The sequence below is a fragment of the Camelus bactrianus genome, chromosome 24 (assembly GCF_048773025.1).
Source record: "Camelus bactrianus isolate YW-2024 breed Bactrian camel chromosome 24, ASM4877302v1, whole genome shotgun sequence".
NCBI classification, from domain to species: Eukaryota; Metazoa; Chordata; class Mammalia; order Artiodactyla; family Camelidae; genus Camelus; species Camelus bactrianus.
In genome coordinates, this window is record NC_133562.1 from 7,815,467 (window position 1) to 7,836,189 (window position 20,723).

General features: G+C 40.4%; 1 protein-coding gene across 18 annotated transcripts in view; it reads left to right on the plus strand.

Annotated features, from left to right (window-relative positions):
* Nucleotides 1-20,723, plus strand: part of GREB1L (GREB1 like retinoic acid receptor coactivator) — a 213,023-nt gene that overhangs the window by 41,079 nt on the left and 151,221 nt on the right. For 2 of the 18 annotated variants that reach the window (XM_074352542.1, XM_074352544.1), the window contains exon 1: nucleotides 5,841-6,020. The exons of 15 other annotated variants lie outside the window; for them this stretch is intronic. The gene's annotated coding sequence lies outside the window, so the exon portion shown is untranslated. Of the gene's footprint in view, nucleotides 1-5,840; nucleotides 6,021-20,723 lie in introns of those variants that run through there. One more of the 18 variants, XM_074352543.1, reaches the window with a different exon arrangement.

A 20,723-nucleotide genomic window follows, 5' to 3' on the forward strand; every position in this document is an offset into this window, starting at 1 on the left:
GAGTGAAAAAATTTAGATAATAGCTGAAAGGGGTCCCAAATGGATTAGCCCTATATTAAATCCCAGGCCATAGTCAATTGTCGTCTATTAAGACTTCAGTAGGCAATACAACTAGCACATAATATAATGGACAATCGTGTTTGTTCCTGAGGTAGTGTGGGTTCTTTACAGCTTAGTATTGCCTTCAGTGGGTCCGATTAGCTGGAACCCTCCACCCTGGGTAAGGGAAACTAGCTCTGCTCTAGGAGCCTAGGAAGATAGCATTTAATCCAGCAGGACAGTATGTGAGAGCAGTGCTCAAACTGTCTGTGGTGAAGCACCAATTTATTTCTTTTCAATTCAGGTAAGCTAATAATTTTGTAAAATATGATAAGCATAAATAACTGGAAAAAATGAAATTTGAAAAGACATACAAAATTTAACTCCCATTTTAAAAATATTAGGTCCAACAGACTAAAATTGCTGAGCCCCGCTTTGAGTAGTGCTGGTTTAGAGGGTCGGATGTCCCGACGTGCCCACACGGGGGCTTGGATCACCTGTCCACGTTGATTAGGAAATCTGTTTGACTAGAGTGAATGCTCAGGGGTAAGAAAGATGCTTGCGTCTCAAGGTGAGACCAGGCAGAAAATTGACCTCATTCTTCATTCTGTAGGATGAAAAGATTAGAGCAGGAAGGAGGAGTCTGCAATGTAATCGAAATGATACCTTTAGAAATAATTGTCATGTTTAAGATTGGCCGTAGGGGAAAAATGAAACACAGTAAGACTTTCAAGAACTAAGTCCTGAGAGTTTGAGCAAAAGACAAACAATAAATACCTGGACAGATCTGAGGCTGTGGAAGTGAAGACGGAACAGTAGAAGAAATATTTACTGAGTGCCTATCATGTTCTAAAGGTAGTACTCAGCCCTTTACATATGCTATCTCGTTCCATCTTTACAATGATCCTGTGTGGTAGTGTTATTAACCTCATTTTTCAGATGAGGAAACAGGCTCTAAAAAGTTGAGTAACTTGCCCCAAGGTCACTTCAGATGAGTGGAGTGATTTTTAGATAGTTGGAGTGTGTAACCCAAAGCCCAGATTTCTTACGTTCTTAAATGAGTGTCTAAATATAGAGGTTTTGGCAAGTCTTACTTAGCATTTTGAACCATGGACTTGAGGATTATCACTGTCCTTGGATACCAGATAGCCTGTTAACCCTTCTTTTCAGCACTTGAACTGTTTTTTGTCTCCATTTTTAAGAGATTTGGTCTCGTGTAGAAGAGGTGAAATGGTTTAACGAGAGACCATTCTGAGGGTTATAGTCATCTATGGAGCAAAGTCACCCTGTGAAGTAGATTGAACTGAGTATGGATGCTAACAATGGGCCAGAGATTCTCAATTCTAGTTTTTAAGAGGCGTTTTATCTATCTGATTCTAATCATGTAGTTCTGTAGTCCCTCCATTGTGTCTGATAAAGTATTTCATCTAGGCTGCTTTAAGTCCAGTTGGTGCCGTGGCTTTCCAGATGAGTTTACCCTCTAAAAGATTAATTCTATGAAGCGTCTTTAGAGTGGAAGTTTTTTTTATTTGTTTGTTTAAGAAATAGAATAGAACGTGCAATTAGTCATACATGCTATTTTTCCCCCACACCAGAACTTAGAACAATAAGAACTTGTATACATTGTTCTAAAGGACTATCCACTCCATCGCACTATTGGCACTTGGTAAAAGTAACTCCTTGGGGAGGAGATGAAGTCTCTGTTAAAATGGAGTACAGTGTTCATTGCCATTTGAATACATATTCCCTAATACATAACCCAAATGTTTGTAATCAGTTATACAATTTATATGTTCAGATTCAACCCTGTCATCTGTTCTTCATTGAAATGACCTATTTTTCTTTCATGCTATGGAAAATGAATTTTAATTTCAAAAACAGATCCAATATTTTTGTTCCCTGAAGCAGCCAAGTATCTTTGAATCACTCCTACCTTTAGCAAGAGAAACACTGCCCTTGAATATAGTTCTATACCAAACATGAGAGTTAAAATTTACCATCTTTTCATTTGGGTAGAGGCGTTGATCTAACAAAGTGGAGGAAGAGTCTGTAATAGGTTTTATCAGCTTTGTGAGAAGAAAAAAAGAATATCAAAATCAACTTAAACCTATCTGCACAAAATAAATTAAAAATTATTTTAACTTACTAAAGTCAGTGTAATAGTATTGTGTTTTTTTAATAATAGTATTATGTTCTTCTTTTTAGTGCTTAAGACATTTTGGGTTGTGTTAGCTGAAGTAGTTCATAAGGATTTTTTTTTTCCCTGAAGAACAAGATTATCCAGAAGAGTTGTGGTCTTTTTTTCCTCTTGGGGGAAATGGGTGTGTGTCTGTGGATCAAAGTTCTACAGTCCCTCGTTTCTTCCGTGAACGCATTTGTGCTGCTGCAGGGCTGTCCCCAGATTACTGCTTTTGGACCAAGGACCACCCCTCTGAGCTGAGCAGTCGGCACTACGGCACTGCGTGTTAATGAATGGTGGTGAGCTCAGCTTTGAAAAACACCAACTGGGTTATCTCTTCCTTTCAACAGTAAATAAAAAATGAAAAGGCTACATTTCATATTTATTAAATATATTGTTTTCATAGTTTGTCTCTGAGCATACACTGAGATTTTTGAGAGCTGAGGTGAAAATATCCCTTTTATATAACCTGGCTTTTGTATAGGTTCAATTTTTAGATAAACTCCAAGGATATGTAGGAAGTTGTATTTAAGAAAAGCACTTCTCTTCTACTTTTCCAGCTTTCTCTGGGTGACATTTTACCTGTATTGACTTTGGCAGAGGGAACTGCATTGTAAAATGGAAGCTTTGGATAGTATTTATGAGTCTGTTTTTTGTGCAATAAATATTATGACACATATATATGTATAGACATATATATATATATACACACACACACACACACACAAATGGACAAGAATAAATCCTATGTGGTTCTTTTTCTTTTGGAACTATAAATCTTTTATAGAATCCTTTTATAATTCTGCAGTTCTGCCTCAGACTCCCACAGTTTCAAAACAACACGTCTTTTGGATTTCCGTAATATTCATTTAGAATAAATGATCTTGTTGCTATTCATAATAGAAGAAAGTCTTTAGCTTGGTGGTTCAGATCTAATTAAACAGAAACAGCTAAGTTTGGGGCTAAGATAAATGGGGTATAGAAAGAGCACAGAACCCTCCCAATATACATAAACATATTCTATTAGACTAGTCCTGCCCTGGGACTTCGCTCAGTGGACTTTCAAATATGTACATAAGCCTTCTGATTTAAAAATATTTAACATTTTTTAATGTACTGATTAACTCAAAATACAAAAAGTGTAGTATCACCAATCATGTGCATTTTGTAGGATTCATTTTAAAATTCAGGCTAATGTTTAATAATAGTATTTCAATTAAATTATGGCATTTGATAAAGGTTATCCTTCTGGGGAAAGATTACATAAGCATGCATTTTGGGAGAAGACATGTTTGGAAAACAACAATGAATAATTAGTATCCCATGCAGTTCTTTTTTAATAGTGAAAAATAGCAGGAGTACAGAAATGTTTCATTTAACTTTGTAATATGTACTTCAGGAGGTTGATAAAGTATAATGCCCATAAGGTAATGATGACATGTCTGCTGTAAGGCATTGTTATACTCATAAATAACATTTCAGGCAATGCTTTCTAGTTTATGAAGTGATTTCCTTTAAGTTATTCCTCATAGCAACCCATGTGAGGTAGATACTACTATCCCCATTTTGAAATGAGGAAAGTTACATTACCTGCAACAGCAATGATAGTCATGGCAACCATGAAAACACACCTACATACCCATTACTATGTGTGTCCTGACACTGATGTAGTGAGGATGGCGAGGGACCATGTGGTAGCACAGGAACAGCAGGTCGTGGATATACAGGAAGAGAGACATACTTTTCTAATAGAAGGCACTCACCCCCCACCTCTTCTTATTCCTCCTTCTTTCTGCGGGCAATGGATGTGGCAGCCTTTCTTCCCAGACTTCTTCCTTTCATTCCCAAGTCCATGCCTGGCAGGGAGCATGGGGACAGCCCCTGATTTAAGACACTTTGGTTTTAGAAGTGACTCCTTTTATCACTAAGTGTGTGGGTCACCATAATTATAATTGTTCGGTGTAGACTCAGCTTACGGTGACTTCTTCTTGACTGGGGAACTGAAACCAGTGGCGTGAATTTTGTAAGACCACCGTGCTTTCTTTCTCCTTCTTGTTCACTGTCCCAGGGCTGAGGACAAGAAGATTAAGATTGTATATCATACCCGTCAGTTAGAGACTGAGCTACCCAGCCCATGGAGGGGAACTCTGATTTCCTGAAAGGAAACTGCTAACAGCCATCTCTCTTTTTTCTGGTTCCCTGAACTACAATGGTGACGATTCACCAGAGGAGAGCGTCAGTAAAATACGCTTTTTAGTCTTGTCCTTACTATGTGTACCTATTTGGATAGACTGTAAACTATCATTTTGCAGATAGTGGCTTAAATTATTTTGTGCCGGTTGATTCCAGTTTACTTTGCATTCAGACTTGCCCTTGATTTAGCCTAGGAAGAGGAACAAGCTCTGCTTTTCTGGATGATAAAAGTACAGTCACTGGGATAACTTGGATTATTTCCTGCTTTATCTAGGCAATTAAATCAGAATTGCATATATTTGTCCACGGGTGATAGTTGATGGTGGAATGCCGTTACCATAGCAACAGGCTACATTCTTGGTTGCTACTAATTGCCTCTAGAATTATGAGCTCAAGGAGGTTTTCCTGCTGACAATGCATAGCGTTTATAGAAAATGCAAAAAGGGCTCCATCAGAGCTGCTTCATTCAGAACCAGCAGCTCACTGGCTGCAGTGACTGAGACAGATGTGTTAGAAGAGCCGACTAGGGACTTACCACCACTGACAAATGCTGTGCTGCTCCCTGGCTTCTAGGAGATGGAAAAGGTAAAGTGGGCTTTGGCCTCGGGATGTTTCTGTGGAAAATGTAACAGCATGAACACCTGGTTTCCTCCCTTATTTCTTCATTCGACTGCCCACTGGATCATTTTAATTACCTTCCAGATGTAGCCAAACAAGAGAATGAGGCGGCTTCAATGAATTCTAATGGTCATATCGTATTCCTTTCAAGGATAAATTTAAGTTTTTTAGCCTTCATTATTCAGATAAGTCGCATGTATTTTGTATGAAATGGATGATTCATCTTTTGGTATTTAAGTCACTCAGTTTGTTTTATCTTGATATCACAATACTCTAATATAAATGTTCTTACTTTAAAAAAAATTGCATCCTGTGTAAGTGCTTATCTGATCCCTGACTACTGGGCAGATGGGTCCATTTCTCTTTCTAAATCGTGATTTGGATATTTTTTCAAAAAAAAACCAAACAGCTCATTTAAAATAGAACATCTCAGGTTTATGGTGAAGCTTTACCGTAGGTTCAAGGCATGTAACACTTAGCAGACCTGTACAAGTGACACTAGTGGTTGCCACTTAGATAAAGACACTTTCCTTTTTGAAAGTGCTTCATGATGAGCAACATTTGTCCTACTGTAGAACGTTTTTCCAGCCAAGCAACTCATTGTCTAAAGGAGATTTCTTTATCATCCCACTGATGTCATTAACTAAAAATGGTTCCTAGGCTGATATTCTGTCATATTTTTCAGCCAGGTGATCACACATCATAATCAGGCTCTTTCGTCTCCTCTCTCCCCAACCCGGGCTGTGCCCTAGCTGCACTGAAGACGTGCCCCATTGTTCTCGAAACCCAAGCGTTCTCACGTCTCAGTGACTTTGCACACACTGTCCCCTCCGCTTGCCTGGAATGCACTCCCTGCCCCTGCTCTCCCAGACCCGTTTGCCTCAGGAAAGCCTGGCTCAATTCAGCTCCAGCATTACCTCTGCGTCACTCCTGTCTTAGGGACACCTGGGGCATTTCCCCATTGGGGACATGTCTGTTTCACCATTACAGAGTAAGTGCTTTTTCTCTTTTGTGTTCCTGATACCTGGTGTAGTGCCTGGTGCTCAGTGAGAGTTGGGTGAATGAATTCAGGGTCAGAGAGAGCCCATGTCATTTTAATTCTTTTTTTTATTCCTTTATACTGCTAAAGGAGGGAGGAAGGGAGGAACTCGCGTTTGTGTTAAATAGCACGCTGAAATTGTGAGTCAGCCAACTTTGGACAAAACTGTGAAGTAGATGAAGTAGCTGCTTCCTTGGGCTTCCCTTGTAGGGCTGAATTCATGCATTTCACTGGGGACTTAAAACTTAAAGCAAGATAATAAATTAAGTATAGACTATTTTTGGGCGTGAGGGGTAGATTGTGGAATTTCTGGGGGCCCTGAAACCACCCCCACGTCCCAGGTGTGCAGATATCTCTATGTAATGACACCAAAAGGCTGAAAGATCTGTTAAGAATAACAGAAGCCACGCTTGTGGAGTAAGAATCACTGGTCTATGTGTTTTACTCTGAAGAGTCTATAATATGAACTGTAAATGTTTTTTGATGGGTTTTCAGTTTTCTTCCTCTCTAGGGAGCTGGTGGTAGCCCTGGCTGAGTAGCCAGGCATCATTCTCTGTCACGGTCTGGGTTGAACTCTCTTTTTGGTTTGAACCCACATCGCCGATTTGCAAGCCTTTGAAAGGGGATGTCTGCCCCTTGCTTGGGAGCCTTAATTACAAGTCACAGAAAAGTAGAAAACCCCTCATGTTTTACCGATGTGCTTGCTCAGAGCAGGCTCCAATAGTGGTTTCCCCACACTGGACTTGTACAGAAGGCTGTCCTTCCCGTGAAAATGCTTGGCGCCGTGCTCATTGTCCACATCATAGTGTTGCCACTCTGTGCCCCTTTTCTTTTCCATGGTCTCTTGATTAGATGCCTTTTCTCTCTGTGAGACGAACATGGTTTGTGCAGTGTGGCAATAGACGGGGTATTTTAAGCTGTTTCTGAGGGGAGTGCCACTTCCTATTTATAACTCCAGTTGAAAGTGAGTCTCGCGTTGCATAGAACCTCAGGTCTACATGTCTTGTCTGGCGTCCCGAGACCTGCTCCAACACCAGCAGCTCCTGGGCATCCCTGGTTAACTCTTCTATGTCCAACCCCATCGTGGGATGTGTACTTTTGGTAAGGTAGAGACATGTCGGCCAGAGACGCTACAACTGAACATTGGTTTTAGTTATGGAACAACACTAGAAGAGTGTAATCTGCTGGGGTGGTTTTATGGTAAAATTTTCAAAGATGGAACTGATGGGCTTAGGAGGAAAAGGTGGAAGCAAAAAATGAGAAGGAAAAGAACTAGGGATGAATATGAATAAAGACAAGGTAGAATGATTTACTTGAGAAACCTTGTTAGGTGCTACTGGGATCAATTAGTAACTCCATCCAAAGTAGTTTGATGAGCTTGCTGTAAGAGGCTGTTCTCCGTTGATGGCTCTGTCACTTGGACAGAAAACGGTACTCCCAGTCAAAGGCAGAAACAGTTCTTTTTAAAATTAAGATATAGTTCACATACCATAAAATTCATGCTTTTAGAGTATAGAGTTTAGTGGTTTCAGTACATTCCCAAGGTTATGCAACCATCACCGATAAATAATTCCAGAACATTTTCATCACCCTAAAAAGAAACCCCATCCCCATTAGCAGTCACTCCTCACTCCTGCCTCCCACCAGCCTCTGGCAACCACGAATATTTTCTGTCTCTGGATTCACCTATTCTGGACACTTCGTTTAAACACAGTCATACAGTGCGTGGCCTTTTGTGTCTGGCCTCTTTCACTGAGCATAACGTTTTCAAGGTTCACCCATGTTGGGGCATGTTTTAGTACTTCATTTCTTCTTATGGCTGAACTGAGAAACATGGTTCTTGACCAAAAAAATCAATGAGCAAAAGACATTCTGTTACTTGCTGCTATGAAAAAATTTATGGGGTGGAATGGATGCCGTTTTAGGATAGGTCCTGAAGTTTGCTCACAGGGAAAGACAGCAGGAATGCTACTGTAATCATAGTTCAATTTATTAACTTGATGTAGCGAAGGAGAGAGCGCAGCAGGAGGACTGTGGGACATCCAGCAAGATACAGGCCTTTTTGTAGGGTCTGGACTTGGCTGGATGATTTTAGGGCGGACAAGGGAGGAGATGACCGACACTGGATTGGTAATATTATGAAGCAGGAGTAGTTTAGTAAGTGCGTATCTCAGCAATCTTTATTCACGGTAGGGGAGGGACGAGGAGAGGCCGGGGAAGTCACAGGGAAGAAAGCATGATTTGCAAGAGTGGTTCTGCAGCCTGATCCGGCCCTGGGAGAAATGTTTTCTGTGGGCCATGCTGCTGGCCTGGTCTGAATCTGTTGGAGACATAGCGGAGCTGACATTCACGCTTTCGCACGAGAGGGATATACTCTGGTTCTGAGATTAAGGAACAAGTAGACTTGGCAAGATTAGGCAAGACACTACCAAACTACCAGACTGTTAACCCACTGCAGTGATATCCCTTAGCATAAAATCTTGAGGGTCTTCTAGCAGAATAACTTTATGAATTATATCCGAAGGCAAGGAACTCATTCACATGATTAAGCAGCCTGTATTCATTGCCTGCCTTGCGATGGCCTTCATGCTAGGTATTTTGTGTATATTTCCTCTTGTATATTTAAACATTAATTAATAATTCATTCTTTCTCTTTCAGCCAAAAGAGAATGTGTAAACATGCCTATATTTGTTGAGATCAGCGTTCATTTGCAAACTCACTGTAGTGAGTGCTAGGCTGTAAGGAATAAGCAAGACATGATCCCTGCCCAAGAGGTTGAACAGCGCTGTTCAACAGAATATTCTGTGATGATGGCAGTGTTCTATTCTGTGTGGTCCGATATGGTATTCATAGCCACATGTGTGTCCTGAGGACTTGAAATGTGGCTTGTGGGACTGAGGAACTGAATTTGCACTTTAATTTACTTTTAATTTATTTAAATATTAATAGTGGCACATGAGGCTAGCGGTGATCGCTTTGGACAGCATGGCTCTAGAAGTTCACAAATGAGAGAAGGAAACACAGGTGCTTGCAACTCAGGGTAGGATGTGTTCTCCAGTACAGGTCCCTATGATGCGTGCTGGGAGCACAGGAGACAGGCTCTGGTGGTGGAGGTGACAGGCAAAACACCCAAAGGGGAGGAGGTGCATGCAAGTGAGACTTTAAAACAAAATAGTAATAATTATTATTTTGGCAGAGGAGGAAGGGAGGAAGTTAAGAGGGTTCATTCCAAGCTAAAGGCATACTGTACAGAAGCACTGAGGCATTAAAAATATGTAAGCAAGTTCAGGAAAAAGGTATGTGGTTTGGTAGGGTCTAAGTGTAGGTCGCTGTAATGTTACCACTATGTGACATGACCCTCATGGTAAAGGCCTAATTAAAAACAAATTTAACACCTATTGTGTGATATAAATTGTTGGAGAAAAGGCCACATTTATCATTAAAAATAGACGTTAAGTTGTCCTTACGATCCCTGTTTCTCAGAGAGAAAACTGGGGCCTAGAAAGGGAAAGGAATTTGCTTGAGGACACAGAGTGAGTGGCCAGAGTTGGGATTTGAATCCAGGCCTATTTTACTTCAGAGATCAATCCCTTTATCAATGACTCTCCATCTCTTAATTTAAATTTTTCTCAGTTTGGAATTGTGATGGATTTCCCTGGGTCTGTCTTCTGTGACTCATTCGGACTACTAGAAGTCCACTCGGGTTTGGTTTTTTTTTTTGAATTTTCTAATTTCATATTGAAAGTGTTTTCTGGCCAAGAGACTGATATAATGAGCTAGTCTATTGCATTAAGTAAGCATTTCATGAACCTGGGTTTTGAAAATACCTATATTGACAATTCCTTTCTTTTTCTGTGTATTAATAGCTCTAGGAGCCCTTTATATCCTAAAATGGAGTGGTTAGGGAATTAGTCCGTTAAACTGGAGGACTCAGTGCATTCAGTCCTAAATTTGAATGCACTCCTGTGACCGTCCTGCTCAGAGAATTCTTGCTTCCCCGTGGGGGGAATGGCTTGTTATTTGAGCCTCTCCACATCTTACCGTAAAGGTCATGACCTGGGTCTCCGGCTTCTTTCTTCCTTTTTGCCCTTTTCTGAGAGCAAATCTTAGCGACTGGATAGAAGCTTTGCTATTCTTCACTGAGAGGTCTCTGCACCTGTCTGGCAGGCACGGTCAAGTCCCGAAAATATCCCTTCCTGGATGAGAAAGTACTTGTGCTCTCTGGGGCCTTTTTTTTGTTTTGCGTTTTTCTCTTCAGACACCAAAGAACTCACTTGCTGTTATTTGCTGAGTTTCCCTAAAAGTGCATTTCAAAGTCAGAGAAGGTACATCGAACATTTGTACCTGCCAGGCCTTGAGAGTGTGAAGACATTTACGTGTAATAAACAGCACCTGTTTGGAGCAGTGCACACTCCACCGCTGATGCAGGACAGAGAAGAAGGGACGGGACAGGCAGGACTAGAGCGACTGAGAGGAGGTAGCAGGTGTCCAGGTTGGAGATGTCTTCACAGAGGAGGACCAGCAACAGGTCCTACAAGGAGGGCAGGGTTTAGCTGAGCAGAGAAGGGGTAGGGGGAATAAGGAGAGAATCGTTGGCTGAAATAGAAAATACAACGTTGGCTGCACATTAAAATCACCTGGGGAGCCTTAAAAAACAACTGTTCTTTGTCGTAAAGATGCTGGCTGGTCTGAGTTGTGGCCTGAGCATCTGGAGTTTTTAAGCTTCACGGGTGATTTGAATGTACAGCCTTGGTTGGGGACCACTGCCATACAGTCTCCTTACTCAGAGTGCAGGTCTTGGACCAGCAGAGCCAGCCCCACCTGGAAAGTTATTAGAAATGCTGAATTTCAAATCCCATCCCAGATCTAGGAAATCAGAATTTTCATTTTCACAAGATCCCTTGTGGCCCATACACACAGTAAAGTTTAAGAAGCTCTGTTGTAGAGGAAAAATGAGAGAGATGGTTGAAGAGGGCAGATTACCTAACCAGATTTTCCTAGCACTTGTGCTGGGCTAGGAATGAGTTACAGGTGGGCAGTGATGTGGCTTTGCCCTTAAGCCATTAGGGATGCTTGCACTTCTTGTTGCAAGATGTCTCTGGTTATCTACCTGTGCTCCATAAATATTCTTGCATTTTCTCTGGGTGCCTGGAGGGAAAAAAGGCAAGGAAGCGCCAGAGAGAGTTGGACTGCACTCTGTCAGCAATGGAGATCCCCTGAAGATTTTTTATCAAAGGGTGTTATCTATACCATGCTGTAATCTAGAAAGATCTTCCTGACAGAGATATATAGAAGGGACTGGGTTGGGGGGTATTCTAGGGTCCGGGAGACATGGTCGAGGACAGTTGCAATAGTTGCCACACAAAGTGAGAGAGGCCAAGAGTTAAGAGCATGGTCATGCTTTGAAATCTGTATAGCATGTAAATACCTGTCCCCAAATCTTCAGGGCAAAGTTTGGAAGGAATTACAACAGATTCCTTTGTACCTTTTTGGAGACACGTTATAGCTTTTTGTTTTATTTTAGTTTATCCTTGCATTGGATTCTATCAAAGAGTCAGGAAAGTTTCTTAACTTTTTTTTTTAATTGTCAGTTTACAATGAGTCAATTATTTCTGGCATACAGCATAATGTTTCGGTCATACATATACTTACATATATGGTCAGGAAGTTTCTGATGATTAAAATCTACTTGGCATAAATAAGATCATAAACATTCAGCCCTCACTCTGCAGGATCCTCTAGTTCTTGGTGGGTGGGATCATCTGACTTAAGGGTTATTAGTGATTTCAAAGGAGAAAGGAAAACAATGCTGGTCATCATTTGGTGAATAGGCAGTGAGGGAGAATTTCAGGAAATGGAGAGGTTAAGAGTCCAAGTATGTAAAGCTGGCTGTTGTGGGGACTCAGAATGATACATTCTAGTCGGGACAACCCTTATAGGGGAAACTGTATTCCAGGAGATTATTTTGTTTGGAAAAAATGTTGAAATTATCAGTACCCTAAATTGCTGCTGCTTTTTTTTTAAAAAATTAATTTATTATTGTATTATTTAATTATTTAATTTTGTCAGTGGGGGAGGTAATTAGGTTTATTTATTTATTTTTAGAGAAGGGACTGGGGATTGAACCCAGGACCTTGTACATGCGAAACATGTGCTCTACCACTTGAGCTGTATCCTCCCCCCTCCAAATTGCTTATTCTTAAAGACCAAGCTTAAGTTGTCCCCTTTCATGAATTCTTCCCTAGTCACCCCAGGTCATAGTTTGTTCTCTCTTTTTCTCTTATTTCCTAAAATTCTCTTTAATGAGTCAATAAGTATTTTTTTCAGTCTTGACGTTTTAAAAGTACTGTGATATATACTTATTTTGTAATAATTCACTTAGAGTTTATTTTTCTTATTTATGAACTAACTCTATATCCCTCAATAGATTTTAAGCACCTTGAGTACGTAGACCATATCTAATTCCTCTTTTTCTCCCCTGGGCATTTGTAACTTTATGAAATAGCTGTTTTCAGGGGTGCTTATAATTGAATGTAAACAATTAAAAACAGATTGCCATATACTTTTTTGATTTACAAGTTTGTTGATGTTTCTTTTGAAGAAAAAGATGCAATGTTGCAGAGAAGGCTGAAGAATCTTCAAAGAGTCAGTAAAAATAACAGTGTGTATTTTAAACTATATTCTGTAGTTAAAAATCAAGTCAAAATAGTACCAGCAGATAAAATCTTTTTTTGTGCTTTCAGTGATTCATTTCAAAAGAAGAGGTGTTAAAAAAATTACAGACATGTAGTATCTTAGTAAATAGTCTTGTTTTCCTAAACTTTTTATATGGTACCCATTTTCCTTAGATGCTTTTCTCATCTTGCCATTTGGGCTTCTCTTTCTTTTTTCTTTCTGTTTGGAAGGGATACCATTTGTTAGAGGAAGGTAACTCCCGACCATATTTGCAGTCAAGAGTGTCACTAGTCATGGAGATGTGACCCACTGACACGTTTAAGCTGTTAGATCGTGTTTTATGGGAAATGTATTGAGCTTACATGCGTTAACAGTTTTACTTAATCATGACATGCTCTTTTCATGGAATTAGGAAACCTGGTATTTGCCCAAATTCAAAAGGGATATATATTTTGAAAGTTGGGACATTGAAAAATGGTCAATGTCACCTAAATTTTGTGGGGAGCAAGGAATTATTTTAATTGTAGTCTGTTGTGATATTTGACATTATGGTCAAAGAAGCATGTATTACGTATAGAAAACCAAGTAGGGCTTGACCACAAAGAGTGAAAAAGATTAAATTTTTAAAAATATAATAGAGAAACTAAGATGGAGAAAAATCTTTTAAAAGAATTCCTTAATGAATCAATCAGTAGTTTATATCCTTAAAGCATTTTTTATGGTATAATAATGAACATTTATAACAGAATAAAAATAACCTGGTTCCTAACATTAGCCCCTCTGCCTGCAGAGGTCATAAGACTCGACAATGCGGATGGGGCTGCCTTCTGTTGTGTGGTGCTAATAGGAAATGGATCATTGCAGTTTATGGGGCACTTAGCCATTTTGGTTCATGATAAATGACTGACTTCAAGTGACATTCTTTCACTGATTTCCCACTATTCATCACCTGAAAGAATGGAACCCAAACATGAAGTTGATTTTGAAGTTGTCGAGAGTTTCACTGCGGTGTAAATCCATCATAAGCCAATGTTTTCATTGATTTAGGAAGAAATAGTATGAATGAAAACACTCACAAATGTTCTTTGCTCTTATTTGCTTTTATTCAAAAGCCAGCTTTGCCACTGGTTTATCCTGCGCTAACTTCAGTTGCCTCTTGCCCTTCCCCTCCCCCTCTCCAAACATTCTCGGGTTTTGACAAGACCCTAGATTTTTATCTTCGCAGATGCTTTGATGTAGTTACGTTGTTTTGTTCTGTAAAATCAGCCCAAAATAAGCAGAAAGAATGGAACATGTTTTGTTTTATCTCCTATGTCCACTTACATGCCAGGCATTATGCAAAGCTGGTACGGAAAACTTCTTTCACTGCTATGTTTTTGCTAGTATGCTGTTTTTCTCCCCTTTCTCATCATCTTTTCTTGAAATATTACCTTAAAATACCCACCCCATTCCCCACTCCCACAGAACACACACCATTCCTGAGTAGGGAGGGAAAAGGCTGCCTCTTTGAATAAAGTCACACTATCCTACAAGTAGGCTCTTGCTCTTAGGAAATTATTCTCCAGCTTAATTTCAGGGAGGCTTTTCTGGCACTGTAAGGGTTACCCAAGATCCAGCCATGCTTAATATACGCCTAAAGGAAGTTTGAGCCTTTCCTGTGTTGTCTCTGTGTTCGGAATGGAGAGCCTGTGTTTAATTCAGTATGTAAGATGCCCTCTGTGTTGCTGGCATCTGAAGAGTGTTTGATATCTGGCAGAACCCTACTCAGAAAGGAAAATGTAAATATTCTTGCAGATTGTCTCAGAACCATGTAGTATAACTGAGATATTTCGCTATTTATTTCATTGATTCTTAAAGGAATTTTGACCTCCCTTATCTGGGTGCATTGTTGGAGTGAGGGTGACAAGTCATTTCATTTGCTTTGTAGAATTTAACAGAAGGAAACGCATCCTTGGTTGCTGGTATCCTGGGAGGGAAGCCAGCAGAAGCTTCCTCCCAGAGACTGTCTTTTCGCACAGAACTTTTGAGCTCCTAGCAGATTCCCCCAGGAGCCCAACTACTCCTTTTAGCAAATGGTATCCATGTACACCTGGTTCACAAGGAACCTGAGACCAATCAAAGTATTTGAGGTGCCTGAATTCTTTTTATGCTCTGGAAACCCAGACACTTGCTAAATTTTGGGAGAAAGCCTAGAAGTAGTGGAACTGAAATATTAATTAGGTCTCCTGTGGTCATTTTTCCTATTGAAAGGCTAGGAATAGCTATGGAACATGATTTGATTACATGTCTGAGATTAATCCTATCCGTCTTTTATTGTTGGTTGTGATTTATTTTCTGATTGGAAGGACCAAAACATCTTTTTTTTTTTTTCCTTCAAATTTGTTGAATGAGGAATCACTAATTTGGAATACTCACTCAGCTTGGCTCAAACAATTACCAAATCTTTAAAATGGCCAATTCTAATATGCTGCACTAATCTCTTACAGCTGTTGGCACACATCCATCATTTAATTTTTGGTCTGCTTTTTGCATGGTGTGGCCATTGGTGGGATAGAGACTGGGACTGGGAGGAGGTTGCTAAAGGGAGGAGAATAGAGGACAGGAGACATAAAAGGAGGAAACTGCAAGAAGAGAGGCCGGGAGCATGGACACCCTGGTAGACCATACCCTTTTGACAGCATTTACCACTTCTTAACTCTGCCATATTAAAATGAACACTGATGGCCTTTTACCTTCTTCCTTCTTTCTTCTTTTTCTTCTCCTTTCCCTCCTCATCCTCTATATATGAATATAAATAGGTTGAAACTAAGGGAAAGCACACTTTTTTTGAAAGGGGGAGGTGGAAGATTGGAGAAACATACCTCACCAACCAAAGGATGGTTGTGAAGTAGGTAGGGTTCCATATTCAGAGGGTTTTAATGGATCACTTTCAATCTGTGTCACCATGCCTTTTGAATGCAACATGTTCTTGAAGTCTAGGTCTTTACCTGGGCACTTTCAAGATAAAACTTGAAGTGTTTATACACTGCGTTCTCACCTCCTGGGCAAAGTCACTGTCATGTATTAGATTTGCACAGAAACCACCAAATAATATTTCAGAATTAAACTAAAAGTAGAAAATGAAGTTACCAATTGGAAAATTACTGTTTGTTGGTAGGTTTTTTGTTTTTTTTTTTTAATTCCGAAATGCAGCTGAAAAAAATTCTTAGAAGGACTAAATTATTAAGCATATATAACATTTTTCAGGGACTTTCTAATTGGTTTTGAAAGTCTCACTAAAGAGTAGTTAGCTGTTAATGATCTGCTCTCTGCGCTAGGGACTCAGAGGTGTGATGTTAGTTTTACCCTGTAGGCTGTTGCTTTGCTTCTTTGCACTTCAAAAAGATCTAAGGTCACTGATTATGACTTTGCCACTTCCTGCCCTATTGATCTTACAAAGGGGTTTTGTGGGGTTAGACCTTACTGTAAAGAAATCAGCCCAAGTTAAGAATTCTTGATATTTGCATGTCTATTAAATTCAACACATTGGCTTTTCATTTGAACCTGTTTTATTGTATAATTTATAAGGTAATATTTACTGGGACTTTAGAGTTCCACTTGTAAGAGCTGAGATGCTTTTGCCTCCCTTTTTCTCCCTTTCTGAATCTGTGATGAATCATGTATTGAGTAAGATGACGGGATGTATGTGTCGTTGAGTAAGAAAGCCAGTCAACCAGGAGCTGAGGCTGTGTTGAGCAACAACCAGTCAGAAGGTGTTTATATCTCTATGAAATTCTATTGACCTACAACCCCCTCCCCCTAAAGCATTATTAACACCTTTTAGTCAGTTGCCCCTCATAGAATTTGCTCTTCTTTTGATGTAGCTGTACCGACGGGGCTGTCCTGAGGTTGTCATGCCTCTTTCTAGATACCATCAGTGAGGTTCCATTGTGTTCAGTCTTGAGCCAGCAGATCAGCACATCTGATTCTGAATCAGTCCAGTATTTCAGATCTTCATTAGCTAAGCCCATATTATTGTTTTCCTGATTGTGATCATCCTGTGCTGTGAGGAATGGTCAGTCATACAGGTTTCGGTGGAGGAATACTCAGTGAACTTGTAGGAACATCAAGCCAACAAGTCAAAAGTGGTATTTCAGCTTGGGGTTTGGTGGTGACTACTTCACACCATCCTGCGTTTTTCCAGCCCTTCAGTAGGTGAGGCACAACAGCCTCCAGACTAAAATTAAAGACACAGTCCCCACCGCTCTTGAGAGTATTTTTCTAATAATATTTTTCATTTAGAATGAGAAAAAGATGTCTGACTTCTCCCCAGAACTCCAGATACATACATACAGCTGTCCACTTTATCCTTCATTCAGATATCCAAGAGGCATATCAAATACATCTCAAATGTCTCGAATATAAATACGTATGACATGCAACCCCTGATTCCCCTACAAAACCACTCGACCTACTTCGTACCTGCTTTTCTCCTTTTCTTCCTCCCTTTCAGTTAATGACAATACCTAGTGGCTTAGGTCAAAAACCTAGGGGCTATTTTTTAATTTTTTTCTTACCCTGAATATACCCCCATTCACTCTGCCAGCAGGTCTGTCTCCAGAATGGGTTCCCCAACCTGTGTATTTTCCCACCGTAGTCCAGCCACCATCTTCTCTTACTTGAATGACTGCAGTGGCCTTTTCCCTCCTACAATCTCTTCTCCATTCAGAGCCAGAATTATCCTTTTAAAACGGAGATCATATCCTCTCTATCTCAAAACCCTACAGCAACCTCCTATCACTCCTGAAACAAAATCCAAATTCCTTGCACTTCACGGTCTGGTATGTGGGTACCTGAGCTGTCTTATCTCCCATCATTTCCCTCTCACTCACAGACCTTCTTACTCAAGCATCCCCAGCTCATTCCCACTTCAGGGCTTGTCCCTTCACTCTTCTCTGTCCTGGAATGCTCTTTCCCCATAGCTCCACGTGGCTGACTTATTCTTAGTGTTCAAGACTTACCTATCAACTCCTTACCTGTCAACTCCTCAGAGAGGCTGTCCCTGAATATTTCATCTACATCATGTCCCTCTCTCCCCTGTTTCTCTTCATCCCATTACCTATTTTATTTCATTCTTAGAAGAAAGATCACTCTCTAAAGTTCTTATTTATTTACCTATTTATTGTAATCTCCTCTAGAATGTGAGCTTGGTGAGGGCAGGGACCTTGCCTGTCTTGTGTGCTGTTGTATCCCCAGTGCTTGCAACGCTATTTGGTATGTGCACTAGGTGCTCAATAAATACTTATGGTTAGAATTAGTGAATAAGAATATTTAGGTCCATGATGAATACAAACTACTGAATCCATAAAGGTAAGTGTTGATTATATTTTAGTGAGAATACTCCTGCCAAAAGTTCATGATTATTAAGTGACCCAAAGACAAGAGAATGGACCCCTCTCTTCTGGTTACTCTATTACTTTGTGGCAAGGCAAATGAGATCGGCCACTGGAGTCAGCTGGCTTTTCCTCTTGCAGTATCTGTGCATATAAACTAGTCATCATTTATCAGTTGTGCATATCTTTGATTTGCAACTTGCTGTGAGTGTTATATGCTTGAACAACAGTACAAAGTGTACTCCTTACAGATAAGAGTCTGAAATTGTGGTTAAGTGCTCATGACAGTGAGAACATCTTGCACTGAACAGGCAGTAGCCATGCATATGTCTCCTCTCAAGAAAGAAAGCATCAAATTCCAGACTGAGTGTGGTAAGCAGCAATTAATCTAACCATAAAGATTCTGCATATGTAATGATTTTCCAAGAATTGATGAGTATATAGATAATGAACACTTACATATTTATTTTGTGACTGTAAATCTTTGCAAATCAAGTATAATACGTTGGATGTATCCCTATGATTAAGACAAAAGAGAGGAGAAAACCAGAGGCTTTTTTCTCTTTCCCTTGCTGTGGTTTGCAGTCAGTAGGCTGCAGGCCGTAGACGGACCAAAGTTAAAAGATAATTAAGGTGTTTTGGTTTTGTTCCTTTTATTTCTGAGGCCACATCAGACTTCTTCTTGGCCTCTTCTTTCTTGTATTCCATTGTGTTATTTTCTGTCATTTGATGGATAATGTTTCCTTTCCACTTTCTTAGGAAAAGTAGCAGCCTCCAAGGTAAAGTTTTTCTCACTGACTTTCTTCATGAATTTCCCAGTCCTCAACTGTCTGTGTTCTACTGCATGGTAGTAATTTTTTCCTTCGGTGTTTTGGGCACCTCTCCTTCCTCCTATTCCATTGACAAATCCCCAATAGTGATTTCTGCTGCATTCTCTAACAATGGAAGCTTTAGTTATATGCAGCAATACACTATCCTTTGATCAGTTCCCCCAGGGGAAAGAACCACCACCTTCACCTCTCTCCGGGAGTCTAGAGTTGGTGTATTTATGGCTGACCTTCAGGTCTGGAAGAATTAAGGTTCATAATTCCTCTGTTGTTTGAACTTAACTTTCCTCTTAATTGGGACTTGATTTTTTGGCCTGGATGAAATCTCATTTTTAAATTAGAGTGATTGTCCTAACACTCAGTTAAGTGACCTTCTATACAGAATAAGAGTGTTAAGGTGATTCTCATTCGATCATGGGAAAATTGATCATGAATTGTCATCTTAAGCATTTCCAGACATCACCAGCTCACGGATAGTGATCACGTATTGTTAAGGAAATCTTTTTGTACCTTCAGTCTTCTCTCTACCCTTCTCTACTCTTCCTCCTGTACCCAGGAGGCTGCCTGTGAGGATGACGCAAGGGCTCACATGGCCTCTGCCTTCCACCAATGGCAGAGCCCCACTAGGAGGTCCAAGGGAGGGAGAGTGAGGTCAGGCTAATTATTCTCCTGGCTCCCTCCTTGTGGGGTTGCCTTGGGTTGCCTGTGGCCCTCGACCTAAGGTCATGATTCTTCACTCTGAGACTTTCTCCTTTTGGGTTCCTGTAATCAATCCTTCCTCTCCTTTCTCTAAGACCGGTAACAGTGCTGCTGCCAATCCTGAGTTACAGCGGTATCCCCAACACTGTGTCCTTGACTTTGCAAATAACCCCTTTCAAATGAATCGCAAGCTATCCTAATTTAAATGTTCCATCTATTTCCTGTTGGGATCCTGTGTAATACAAATGTTATCATTTCTTGGATTTTGGATACTATCAACTATTGACTAAGTACCTACTCTATAGATATCACCTGAATATTCTGTGGAGCAGGGCACAAAATAAAAGAAAAATGTCCCTGCCTTCTGGGGGATCCATCATGTGAGGTAGACAAGCTTCTCCTTTACCGTATTCAGTGTTCAGTCCATTCTATTGAACGGCTCCTGTAAACCAGACATGGTGTGTGGATCTGAGGTGAAGACGAAGATGAGCACTGTTCAGTCCCTGCCATTATAGATCTTTATTTTGACTGTGTATTTACAGAATGTTCTAGTGTTCAGACAATTATAATTCACAGTCCTGGACCAGACAGTACCTCCATCCCAGCCTCACACATTTGCCAGGATTAAACAGTGGGTTGAGTATCGCCACCACCATCCTCATCCGTCCGTAGGAGCTAGTTGTGAGCCCAAGGAAGGCATGGGCTTTGCTTTATTCATTTTTAGAGAATTAGCACCACACAGTGCCTTGCTTAAGCCTGCAGGAGACTTTTACCCATGAGTTGCTTGGTTTTGTTGAGTCATTCCACTGGTTCTGTAATCCTCTCTGATGCCCAGTTCCTAAACCTGTTACCATTCTTTGTGGCCCTGGACTGAGTGGGCAGGCGTCAGCCTGACTTCTGTGTCCCTATGGCCCTGGGTTCTGTAGACCCTCGTTAATCTTCTTCAGTGGTCTCCTGACCTGAGAGCTTGATAAGAAAGCAAAAAATCACCAGCTGCCTGGTTGTGCCTAATGCCTGGTCCTGGCCTGTTCTGTTCTTAGTTCCTAGCTCCTAATTCCATACAGTCATCTCTGTGATTCTC